We start from the raw sequence: 12,810 nt of genomic DNA on the forward strand, positions 1-12,810 counted from the left end.
GGGGGGCAAACATTGGCACAAGGGAATGACAAATGCTCCGTAATGACTTCCCTTTACAGTTTGGAAGGTGTATATTAAATTCAAATTCATTCCCAATGTCAATTTGTTCAATTTATTTGCAAATTTACACCTGTTGTCTTAAGTCAGACAGATTCCATTCCAATTACATAGTTAGCAAACAAAGGAGTCCAATTCATTCATCATTCAAATTGGTTAAAAAGTATTTTTTTTTCTTTATCTCATTGGAAGTTCTTAATCATTTATTCTTATAGTGAATATGCATGGCTAAAAATATATTTTTTCTTTGGCTCACACAAAGCCAGTCAGTGGCAAATGATCAGAAGTTTTCCCTTACAAAGAATAAACGTAAACAACTTGGACATCCAGCAACCTACTCTGCGAAATCAGAGCAAAAAACTTTTCTAATAGGAGTAAAATTCTATCTGTTCTCTTCAATCTTAACATGCGTTATCATTCCCATTCTTACCTTCTTTCTCTATTTAAAAAATAACACATTTTAAAGGATAGTCTAAAGGATTAGTCTTAAAACCGTGACAGATTAATAAACCATAATCAGCCTCTCAATTGTTTTCCAAGTTCATAAACTGTAAAACTCACTTTTTTGGGGGGCATGTTTGTTTGTTTTTCAAAATAAATTGAGCCTTTTGAGTGACACCCCTCCACAATCATTCCCATTACCATACTTGGATGCTGATGTAACATTAGGTAACATCAGAGAACAACTGCCAGTTTTTCTATTCAGAAAAAAACTGGCAAATATTTCTGTGGAAAGACCTTGCAAATGGAAATATGATAATCCATACACTAAATGTTTGGAAGTATAATGGCAATATGGAAAAAGATGGGAGTAAACATTACTTTCCCTCAAATCCTGGAGGTCAGAAGAATGCAAGATTTATTAAAGTGAATATTTCAAAAGGTGATATTTCTTCTCATTTGCAAAAAAAAAAGTCACTGAGTTTAAAGCAAAATTTTTCCCAAGGTTTATGATACTCTTTTGACATTCAGAAAAGGAAACACTCTAGCCTGAGTAATGAGTCCACAGCACAGTTCCTGGTACTGCAATGACAAATGGATCAAGCTGAGTTTGCAGCCAGACCAACAATGTGACTGTGAGCATGAGGTAACTAAAAGAAAATGCATTGTTTTACCTTGGTGTTTACTTTTATGTGTCCTCTGTCAGAATGGAACATCCGTTGACATCCACAGATTGCATTCATAAATTGAATACATTATCACTTCCTCCATAGCTTCCTCCAACATGTTTAATGCTTAACTACACCAGCAACTCCTTTTCTCAATGTTTAGTGTTTTAATTTTCCTTGTAAGCTCTACATGTGTAGCATTAGCTTGGAGTGATGTTCAAGGCCAGAATGTTAGAAAAGTAACTTTAGACAACTTGCTAAAGTTCAAGTGGTGTGATGGCGTTCTCAGAAATTCATTTTGACAGCTTAATTACAGCAGTACAGTTTGGTAAAACTCGCGAGTAAACCAGAACATGACTGCTTCCATTTACTACCACTATGTTTTACACAGTATTGTAGCAGTATAGAGCCTACATCCAATCACCAGTTGCTTGGTCAAATGGAAGTGCCAGTACATGCCTGTTTGCAGCAGGGTATTTTGTACACATGCATGTGAATGACAAAGAATTTCAGAATTTCACTTTTTCTATTTACAGTTTGTTTCACAATTAATCTCTGACTACATCGACCACATCAGACTTTGAAATACTTGAGTTCTGGTTTGTAGGGTCTCCAAAATAACATTTTCTGCTCACAATTGGACAAATCATCATTACTGTGACCATGATAGTCACTGAATATGCATTATAGCTTAGGTGCAATGAAACCGCTGTCATTTTTAAAGCAAACAGAAAAGAAGTCAGCAACACATTGGCCTGCAGACTAGAGAGAATCTAGAGAAAGAGAAGTCACTCTGTGAACATCGAAGGAGGAAAAAAAAAAGGCAACAGTCGCCTGACCAGAGACACGCCCTGCTGTGGCTAAGACGAGCAGTCTGCTGGAAACGAGCCAGTTGCCACACTGAATGCAGTTCCCTGACAGGTTTGGAAGTTGGCTACATGGGGAATCACTTGTCGTTTGATAACAGACACACCATGATCCAGCAACACGGGAACCACTTGGCTGACAGTAGAAAATCTCCTCACAAAACATCAATGGCATCAGGGGATGCCATTGGAGTATCCCGGTTCCCAGAGCCGTCATTCATTCTTAATTTTATAGAAGACTGCCTTTTTTCCCACCCCTACAAAAATGAAATAAACAAAGCAACAAGAACGAGAGAACCCGAGCCTTATGTACAGTTTCAGAAAACTTGATGTTCTTATTGATTCATTTGTAACAAAGGAATTTATGAGGAAGATGGAATAAGAAAGGAGCAAAGACTCAAAAAAGGGAGCAATGCACAAAAACAAAGTCAGTTTGAAAATGAATAAAATTCAGTTATTCATTTTTAGTGTTGCAGAAGTAAGAAGTAGTAAGGCCATGCATGCTCTGAAAGATGTATTACTTAATGACACATTCCACACCATTATGTACACAACAACGTTTAATTTAAAATAGTCTACATATTGTGAGTGAATGCATGACTGTTTGTCATGTGTGTCTTTATGTTGCAATCTGTCCAATGAAAGCTGGAGATAGGGACCAGCCCCCTGTGATCCTGCAAGGATGGATGGCTGGTTGGTCTCCATTATAACATACTGGAGTTTTTTTTATGTTTCCACGATTAAAGAGTTACAAGTTTTTTGCAGAATAAAGGACAAAAATAACTTCCATGCATATACACCTAAGTTAGAAACCAAACGGACTAATCTATAGCTTCAATTTATAAAACAAAAAAGACATGTACAAATGTTTAAAATGTATTTAAACACAAAATGCATCAGAATAAAAAAAAAAAAACCTCACATTTGGAGGTCACATTTTCTCATCCGAGATAAAACTTTATTGTGTCAAACTTTATTGGATCAGATTTCTGTGCATTGCAGCAGATGGGGGGGTCTTGCTCCCACACCTCTCATTATTGAGCCTCTGAGCCATCCTCTCTCACACACCTGTTACACACCAGCAGGTCTAATGTTCTCACACCTGGGCACGCTATCAAAAGTTATCTCTAAGATGTGTTCTCAGGGCATCCTGTCTCTGACACAGCATGAACATGCATTCTCCTTGACGCCGCACCACCTTTATGTTCCAATTATTAAGAGGCCTGAGGGCCTTGCAAAATAAAACCACAAACTTTTATTTATTTTATTAAACTAGTGATTAGCTGTGAATTTAAAATAGAATGTTAGATGGTTTCAACTAAAAAAAAAAGTGTTACATGCATTTGAAATCACTCTTAATATGTATTTTTCACCTTTACTCTGGCACCCCCAAATAAAATCCAGTGCAGCCACTGTCGTCAATTCAAAATTGACTGCTAGAGGGAGCAAAAGACCTGAAACTGGGAAGGAAGTTCACCTTGCTGAAGAATAATGACCTGACTACAAGTTATTAAATAAGAAATGTATGAAGATGACCACTGTGCTCAAAGGAAATGTTCTGTTTATTTCAGAACAATAAACGTAATAAAAATATATTAATTTCTGTCTTTCTCCCTTTTAATTAATGTGACCGCTTGTATAAAAGGTAGTTGTGAAATTGGCACCCTGTTTAAGTTTGTATTTTTATTTGAAACACGTGTAGCTACAGAACCATTTGTCCTTTAGGTTAAGCCTTCTTTGAATCTTTATTTGTGTATATGAATACTGTGGATTCACTGTCATAAAAACACGCAAAATGTTTTTCATATTCAAGATCAACTGACCCCAGGATGTTGGTATTAGATACTTTTAAAGCCTCCTCACTAATTGGCATCCACTCTCCTTTATTCAGCGTTTGCTCTTATTAAATTACATCAGATATTTTCCAGCAAAATAGCCCATCTTTTTACCAGTTTACTATTTGAATCTGTCTTAACAGGTTGCCTGGACTGAGTTTAAGCGGAGAAATACAAAGGTATCAGCGTAGCAGAATTAAAAGCAGCTATTGCCTTTGAACACAGTTGTGCGTCTTTCCTTTTCATTAATTAACACGGCTTTTAAGATACTCTTCAGCACGTCGTCCAGAACTTGATTAAAGGCACGTTTGCTTGGAGGCAGGAAGAACAAGGTTGACTGAGTTGTAAGGGGGGAACAGTATCTGCTCTGCTGCCATTAAAAACTGTAATATCGGTTTAGCCTCCCAGACCTGGGCCATCAATAAGAAGGTCTTCGTGACTGACAAAGGTAAACAGGCAAATAGCAAACAGCTCGCAGGCACATTCCAACCTGATAAGGCCCATAACCTCATTCGCTCCTGACTAAAGGAGCTAATCGAGTCAGGCTGACATCATGAACTGAGATAAAGCCAGTAAATACCATTTTCTCACACCATGTTCGATAATTATAGCTCTCTAATCCACCAATTGCTAAAGTCTAAGGGTGAAGACACTGCTTCCAGATAAGACTCAGAATGTTCATTTTAGCAATCATATGGAAACTTTTCCTTTTTGTGCAAAATAGCTTCATCCTTTGTACACTGAGGAGTAACTTTCAACTGTTTTCATTTCATGTTGCCACAAGTTCGTATTCCCTGCGCAGCTATACTGAGGGAAATTGGAATTAGTTTCATGTTCAGCTCAAGCTGCTCATACTAATAGGTCTTGTAGGGGTTGCTGCTTATATTAGACTGCTTTGGTTTTGTTCTATTATGTATTCAACCCTTTACTCTTCACTCCAGAGGAACTAGGAAATACATAACTATTGACTGTTGCTGCCTAAAATAACTTCTCAGATTCCTTATAGTTCCACCTCAGTGTCATCTGATTTCAGCAACTGTCCAAACATGTGTGTCTTTCCGTCACATTTCTGCTGCTTGTGTTGTGTGTAGTTCTGCACTGTCATAACCGATATCTATCACAGTCTTGCTGATCGTGGCTTTCATAGACTAACAATCATCAGATTTGCACATGTCACCTTGTTGACAGAAAACAAGAACCTCAATTTTATCAGCATTGTCAGTTCAACCATCATCCCAAGGAAGCTGTGCTCCGAATGCCCTTGACTACAAAGGGCTTTTTAAATTTAGGTTCCTCTAGTGCGTGCAACAAAGCAACCACAATGAATAAATACTAATTAAAAATCAGCGCATTTACAATTGAAATACAGTCACCTCGGGCTAGTATGTAGGCTCTCTGTGTTTTCAGTGATGGAGGAATTGCGTGGGATACAGGCTGTTCACACACATTGGTGAAGCATCATTTAAGCCACTAGAGAGAGGGCAGAGCTGGGTGAGGTGTTCGCTAAGTGATGTCCCCAGCAAAGCCCTCTATCCCACTTCTCACAAGATGGACAGAGAAAACACTCTGTGGGGATTGATTACCTGCAGTTGGGTCTCAGGAGAGATTAACCTTGAAAACCCTGGAAATCTTGAGTTCTATCAATACCTCAGCCAATTTCGATCAATTAAAAAGATCAAACATAATTTGAGAAAAGCTCTTCCTGGAACAATACATTTGAAGCATTATAATCAAAATGTCTGATTTCTTAAAAAAACAAACAAATCTTATTTGTAAATTAACTGTAGACGTCTATATACAACTTTTAGTCACAGATTCCCATATGGATTTAGATGTGTACCTGGCCATTTTAGCTGTACAGATGCATTGACCAGTTGGAAGGTGAACCTAACCAACTCATGTTTTGCAGCTTCAAACAGGTGTTTTTGTTTTTTTTTCCAGAATTTAGCTCAGCTTACCATAAACTCTTTTTTCCCCTCTTAGAGGAAAGCCTTCCTACAGCACAGAACTACCCGTACTTTTCACCACAGTGAAATGCAGTGGCATGGTGGGTTATGAGTGATGTGTGATGTTAATTTTCCATCACACATGGGGTGCACAGTTACATTTTGGTCTCATTTGACTGGTGTACTTTCTTTTACATGTGTACGGTCTCTCTGTAGCAACGCTACCAACTTTTTAGTCGGTGGCATTGCTAAAAGACTTGGATCAAGGTATTAATTAATGGGGATCGGATACAAATACACATCTGAATTTTTGGTTTATCTGTAAAAAGTTATTTGAAGTAAGCATGTCCTATTTTGCATTCAACTCAAAATTATTAGCCATTTTTTGTTGGTCTATCATATAAACTCCCAATAAAATGCACCAAAGCTTACTTTTGCCAGACACTGTAAATGACTATTGTTTTCTATCATTATTTTTCCAATAACCAGTCAGTTTTTAGCAGTAGTGAATAAAAATACCTTTACTGGGAAATTGGCTCGTAAAGGAACATCTGTAGGAATAATCCAAAACGCTTGTGTGCCTTTTAAGATGCCTTTTAGAATAAGAAAAACTGTATGATACACAAGATTTCACATCCATATGTCAGACACATATGGCAATGACATTGGGGAGTCAAGATGAGTGAATCTTGATATTCTGAATGCAATAACTGTGTATTAAAGTTGGGTTGGTCACAGATGATATACCAGATGAAATCAAGCGTGACTTTAGTTTACATGGTACCAGGCAATAATAACATCTCTGGCCCCGTAACTGACATTTCTGTTGTGGGATGAAGGCAGTTTAACAGAGCTGCAGAGACAGATTACTCTGGTTTTACAGGACAGCTGATATTGGACAGCAGATTGCAGCCCCAGCACCATTTTACACATGAACTGCAATAAAAGTGAAGGTTAGAACAGCAGCAGAATGATCAAAAGTGCACCACAGATTTATAATGATTTGTTGACATGGTTGACAGAGCATCGGCTCATCTATCCACGAGTGGCGAAAAACCAGAATGTTACAATCAGCTTGCAGAGCCCAAGAGAAAGTGCAAAGCTTGGGCTCCTGGTGTCTCAGTTAATTCATGGTTGTGTGTGGTTTATCTGACAGTTTGGAAATATAACACGAACCAGCGACAGCAAGCATAAAGTATTTCATGCTCCACTGTAAGGTCTGAACATTTCTTTTTAATGCCTTTTGAGAATAACATTTAACTTTTCTTTAGCTACTAGTTCTTTAGGTACATTTGCACCTGTCACCAATGTTATGTGAAAAATGTCCAATTAGGTCAGGTAAAAGTAGCAAAGTAAATATGTCTGGTTCACCTTACAATTGGGGGAAAATGCACATCATATACTGTCAGAGGATAGAGACACAAATTACATCTCCTATGGGGAACACAGACCATGAACTTCATTATTCCTCTTTTGGAAGAACAAAAATTGCAGTCAGTACACTTTTCTTGGCCGTTACCCCGCAGTGCTATTATTTTTGACAACAGCAGCTTGAACAGATAAAAATACTATGAAATTATCATCCAGGGCAATATTCCAAGGGAAAGGAGGACTAATAAGAATCTAATGAGTGCTGTGCACTTACACGATGTCCCAGTCAGCTGATTCGCCCCATCTACTATACCTGTATTCCCAATGCTCAACTGTATGACACTATGGAGTCAGCATGCTGAGCGACAACTAAAATTGCTAAGTTTACTGCCAGTCATTTTTCATTGTGTGAAATAAGTGCAATAAAATCTTGGTTTCAGTCCGTGTCACACCGTCATATGTTTAAATGAAGTACTGAAGCAGACATGCTGAAAATTGTCTCTTGTGATGAGTTCTAACTAGAAATGCCTGGATCAATGTTTTGTGACTGATTTCCAGTTTCTATGAAAGCGTTAACCTGCCAATAATCATTTTAGCTGGTTTCAGTTTTTCCATGAACCAAAAGCAACAGCATTTATAATATTTTTCCAGCCTTCCCACTGTGAGCAACGATTAATCGTATCAGGAGCAGATCGTATCTTGTAACATGAGAGGTCATTCATTGTAAAACAGTCTTTTCTTAGTAGAAAATGATTATGGAGTTGCTATTTGAAACTGACTTGAGCTTTATAAATTAGCTTTAACTGCAGCTAGGAATCAACTCAGATTTCTAAAAGGCTACCAGCATCTCCAAGCCTTTCTGTTATCTGCTGAAAATTAAGCTCTCTCTCACACTCTTACAACCAAAATGAATAGCTTCTTAAACCTCTGTTCTTCCTCAGACATAATTTAGAATCACTTTTACTATTGCAAAACTCAGCTTTGATCTTCTAACAGTAACAGAGTCAAGTGCGTTACACACAGAATGAAAACCGTTGCACTCATACATTAGAATTTTTCTACATATCCAAAAAACATGTGGGAGAAAGGCTATATTGATGATCAACTTGTGGGTGATACTCTGTTAAAAGGTCTTTTTATTTACATAGTTGAAATGAAGAGTAGATACACAATAATGTGACGGGGTAAAAGAGCTGGAGAGGAACATTTACATTTTTATAATGGATTAATGCTGTAAGAGCATGTGCCACATACACCCCTGAGTTTTTTTGTCAATAACATAATGGTTTCAATATTAGAATACATAGTAGTGATAAAACGAGGCTCCTTATTGACATGTTTATATTCCGTCATATATAGCATCTTTTCTTGACTGTATTCTATTTATTTAGTTCCAGTGGCACACAGGAAACCACCGGAGTGAAGAGGTTTTACCAACTCTGCGAAGAACCAACGATTCATGACAGGAGGGAAGCAGACAATTTGGGGGAGGAAGCGCAGGAAGGGAAACGCACAATAAAATGCTAGAGTTCCAGTAGCCTGTAACATCGGCTCAGCATGAATGTTGTCTTTCACCGGAACTATCAAGCTTTGACTTTCCAGAACTCTCAGTAGTGATTCACTGCAACCACTCCTCCTTCTCACCAGGCAAACACACCGCTCATAAAACCTACATGGTGGAACTAGCAGACCAACACAGTTAGGCCAACTTCTTGATCTAACAGGTATTCTTTCTGCACAAAAGGATAATTGGCCCCAATTGCAATTCTCTACACCTCTTTCTACAAATGACTTCTAGGATGTCAACAACAAATTATGTAACGCAAGTTGTCTTAAATCAGTGGTTCTCATACTTTAAGGTACAGGTTAAACCAATATAGTTAGGCAGAATTGTTCTTCTTTGGATAATCTTTCTTGATTGTCTTGAGTCCTGGTTCCTCTTTTATCCTCTTTTCTTTTAGTTTACCCCAAAATTCGTTAATAAGTGTTAAGACTAAAATGCTCACAGGAAAATGGTTGATTTCATGTCTTATGAGTCATTCTCATGTTCCTGTCCTGGTGAAAATTTTAAGAGTTCTTAATGAAAACTATCTAAAAGGTTCACAGGGGCTCCAAGACTGAAATTGAGAGATTTTTTTACCCCATGACATGGTTCGTCATTTAATCACATTAGTAAAAAGCCCAGTTGTTTTTTTTTCAATTTTGCATCATGTCATTGTCTGTGGATGTTGTCAAGTTGAGGCTAGTAGCTGTATTATTAAGCAAATTAACATGTGTGCCTTTACTTCAAAATCAAATTTTATTTGTATAGCACATTTCGGCAGCAAGGCATTTCAAGATGCTTTACATAATTAAAGAAAAAATAAAAACAGTATGTGACATTAATAAATAGATAAAAAGTAAAGATAAAATCATTAAAAACATGGAAGACATCAAAATCCGCACTCTAACCCTAATTTAGCCATAAGCAACTCTAAACAGGTGGGTTTTAAGTTGAGATTTAAAGGCACCCAGTGTTTCAGCTGTTTTACAGTTTTCTGGAAGTTTGTTCCAAATTTGTGGTGCATAGAAACTGAATGCTGCTTCTCCTCGTCTAGTTCTGGTTCTGGGGATGCAGAGCAGACCAGAACCAGAAGACCTGAGGGGTCTAGACGGTTGGTACAACAATAACAGATCTTTAATGTATTGTGGTGCTAAACCGTTCAGTGATTTATAAACTAAAATCAGTATTTTAAAGTCTATTCTCTGAGCCACAGGGAGCCAGTGTAGGGACTTTAAAACTGGTGTTATGTGCTCTATCTTCCTGGTTTTAGTGAGAACCCGAGCAGCAGCATCTGGATCAACTGCAGCTGTTTGATTGATTTGCTAGTCAGACCTGTGAAGACGCTGTTGCAGTAATCAATGCGGCTAAAGATAAACGCATGGATGAGTTTCTCTAGATTGTGCTGAGACATAAATCCTCTAATCCTGAAGATGTTCTTCAGGTGATAGAAGGCCAACTTTGTGACTGTCTTAATGTGGCTCTGAAGGTTCAGGTCAGAGTCCATCACTACTCCCAGGTTTCGGGCTGATCACTGGTTTTTAGTTGTAATAACTGAAGCTGTGCATTGATTCTGGTTTGCTCCTCTTTTGGTCCAAAGGTAACTTCAGTTTTGTTTCGGTTCTGCTGGAGAAGATTGTGATCAATGTGTGGCACATCCACACATTGATCTGTTCTAAGCATGATTGAATGGTGACATCATGATGTAGAGCTGTGTATCATCTTCATAGTTATGGTAGCTAATCTTATTTCCTGTTATAACCTGAGACAGTGGGAGCATATAAATATTGAAAAGAAGGGGTCCTAGGATTGAGCCTTGGGGTACCCCACATGTGACCTTTGACCTCTCTGATGAGAAGTTTTCAATTGAAACAAAGAAATCCCTGTTCTTTATGTAAGATTYAAACCAGTTGAGCACTGGACCGGAGAGTCCGACCCAAGTCTCCAGTCGATTCAGTAAAATGTCGTGGTCAACAGTGTCGAAAGCTGCACTGAGGTCCAACAGAACCAGCACTGTGGTTCTCCCACAGTCTGTATTTATATGAATATCATTGAACACTTTTACAGGGGCCGTCTCCGTGCTGTGGTGAGCACGAAAACCAGACTGGAAGGAGTCAAAGTGATTCATTATTGTTAGTAAGTTATTTGTTTAAAAACTGCCTTTGCTGAAGAATGGGAGGTTGGAGATCGGCCTGTAATTCTGAAATAGTGATTTGTCCAGATTGTTCATTTTTATCAGTGGTTTGATAACTGCTGTTTTCAAAGCCTGGGGGAAAACACCTGAAGTTCGATGAGTTCACTATTTGGATCAGAAATATTCACACCCTTACTGATTTTCTTTTGATGTGTGCCTTTACTTGATTTTGCCTAAGTCTCAGGTCATATTTGTACTCCAGGGAAACAGGAAGTAATAGATTACTAATAAAATGTTCCTGGATACTACAATCGGGTTTAAAAAAACAGCACAAGAGGTAAAAGTGAGAAATTTCCTAACGTCACATTTTTCCTCAAGTAATACTAAATTTAAAGTTTGGAGATTTGAAAAAAAAAACATGATCTGTGTAAGTTCATGCTCCTGCACTGAAAAATGTATTTATTTTAAAGCTTTTCACGCATCTTCACCCAGTGTGGAAGGTTGTGTATGTATGCAAAAATCCCCTAAGCCTTATGACCATTTTTAAACTACCATGAATCAATGTGTCCTTTATGAACAGATCAAAACGTTTCTTAAAGTCCACAGCGCGTGACCCCACTTTAACATATTCCTATACTCGTATCCTCAGAGTTCATCAAAAACATCCATATGGTCACAGACACACATCCTCCACTCTATTGTATAAGGATAGAAAGCCACACTCTTAAATTAACTGGTCCATTGAAGCAGTCAGGGATAAGATGACACTCTAAAGAATTATCATCATTATACAGCTCTGACAGAAATGGCTACCAGCTTATCCCTGATGAGAGTGAATACTAACAAATCTACCAGCAGCCTACTGGCTTTAAGAAGACAGGGTTGTAGCTGATACCCTTTAAATCTGATTAATTTTCAGCTCCTAGTAGGCTTCAAGAAAGAAGAAGAAGAAAAAAAAAACATTTCACTGGTCGCATATCCGGTTTCTTTTCTGCATGATCTAATTTATAATTTATTCTGCAAGCAAACTGCCTTTAATATCTGATCATGGAAACAATTAGGAATCTGTTAATGTCAGGACAATGGGGAAAACAACCCTTGCACTGATTATTAAGTAAAGTTGATTTATATTTGTGGTCTTTTAAAGATGAAAAATCAGGTAACACTTAATTTGAAGGGGGGTGAATAAGACTGACATGACACTGTCATAAACATGACATAACACCTGTCATGAACATGAATAAGCCTTCGTGAATATTTATGACTGTTGTCATAAAGCGTCATTCGGTAAATTATGACACTTTTAATACAAAGTTGACATTATTCAAAATGTCTTTGTTATGACAACTTGACATTAACCAAGAAATCATTACTGATATAAATTTGTTCTAAAAGTATTACTGATTGCACTTTAAAAATTAGGTAACTTTATGTTATTAAAGGTAAAGTTTAAATAGCCCTTTCACTCCGCTTATACAAAATATAAGCATATTTTGATTAAGTCATCTGGAACCTTTAGCTCACAACGTACTTTCATAGAACCTTTTATTTTACCCCAACAGTCTAAGCATGTTTACACAGAAAGTTTTACAAAAAATTACATTCACCGACACTGACAGAATTTCTTCTCATATTGCCAGTGTGTTGCTGCTTAAACTTAAGGGATATGGAAAGAATTTGATTTATTCTTTTTTAATTTGATCTTTATTAGATCATTAAAATCTGTTCATGACACACAATATTAGAAGGTTGTTGCTGTTAATCATCAGAACTAAATCTCTGTTAAATCGATAGATATTAATCTCTGCAAATGGCTTTGAAGAGTGTTTAATTTTCAGGCTTCACATACATTTAAATCAGAGAGCCACAGACTCTCTGGATCCTACAATGAAATAAGGTAAAAGAAGTGGCCCACCCTGGTTTCATCAAAAAATGCCTGCTATATATATATA

The 12,810-nt window shown here is 37.4% G+C and overlaps 1 protein-coding gene across 5 annotated transcripts in view; it reads right to left on the bottom strand.

The window, feature by feature from the left end:
- Nucleotides 1–12,810, bottom strand: part of LOC103474999 (cell adhesion molecule 2-like) — a 153,686-nt gene that overhangs the window by 63,819 nt on the left and 77,057 nt on the right. The gene's annotated exons all lie outside the window — the stretch shown is intronic.

Source organism: Poecilia reticulata, linkage group LG13 (assembly GCF_000633615.1).
Source record: "Poecilia reticulata strain Guanapo linkage group LG13, Guppy_female_1.0+MT, whole genome shotgun sequence".
NCBI classification, from domain to species: Eukaryota; Metazoa; Chordata; class Actinopteri; order Cyprinodontiformes; family Poeciliidae; genus Poecilia; species Poecilia reticulata.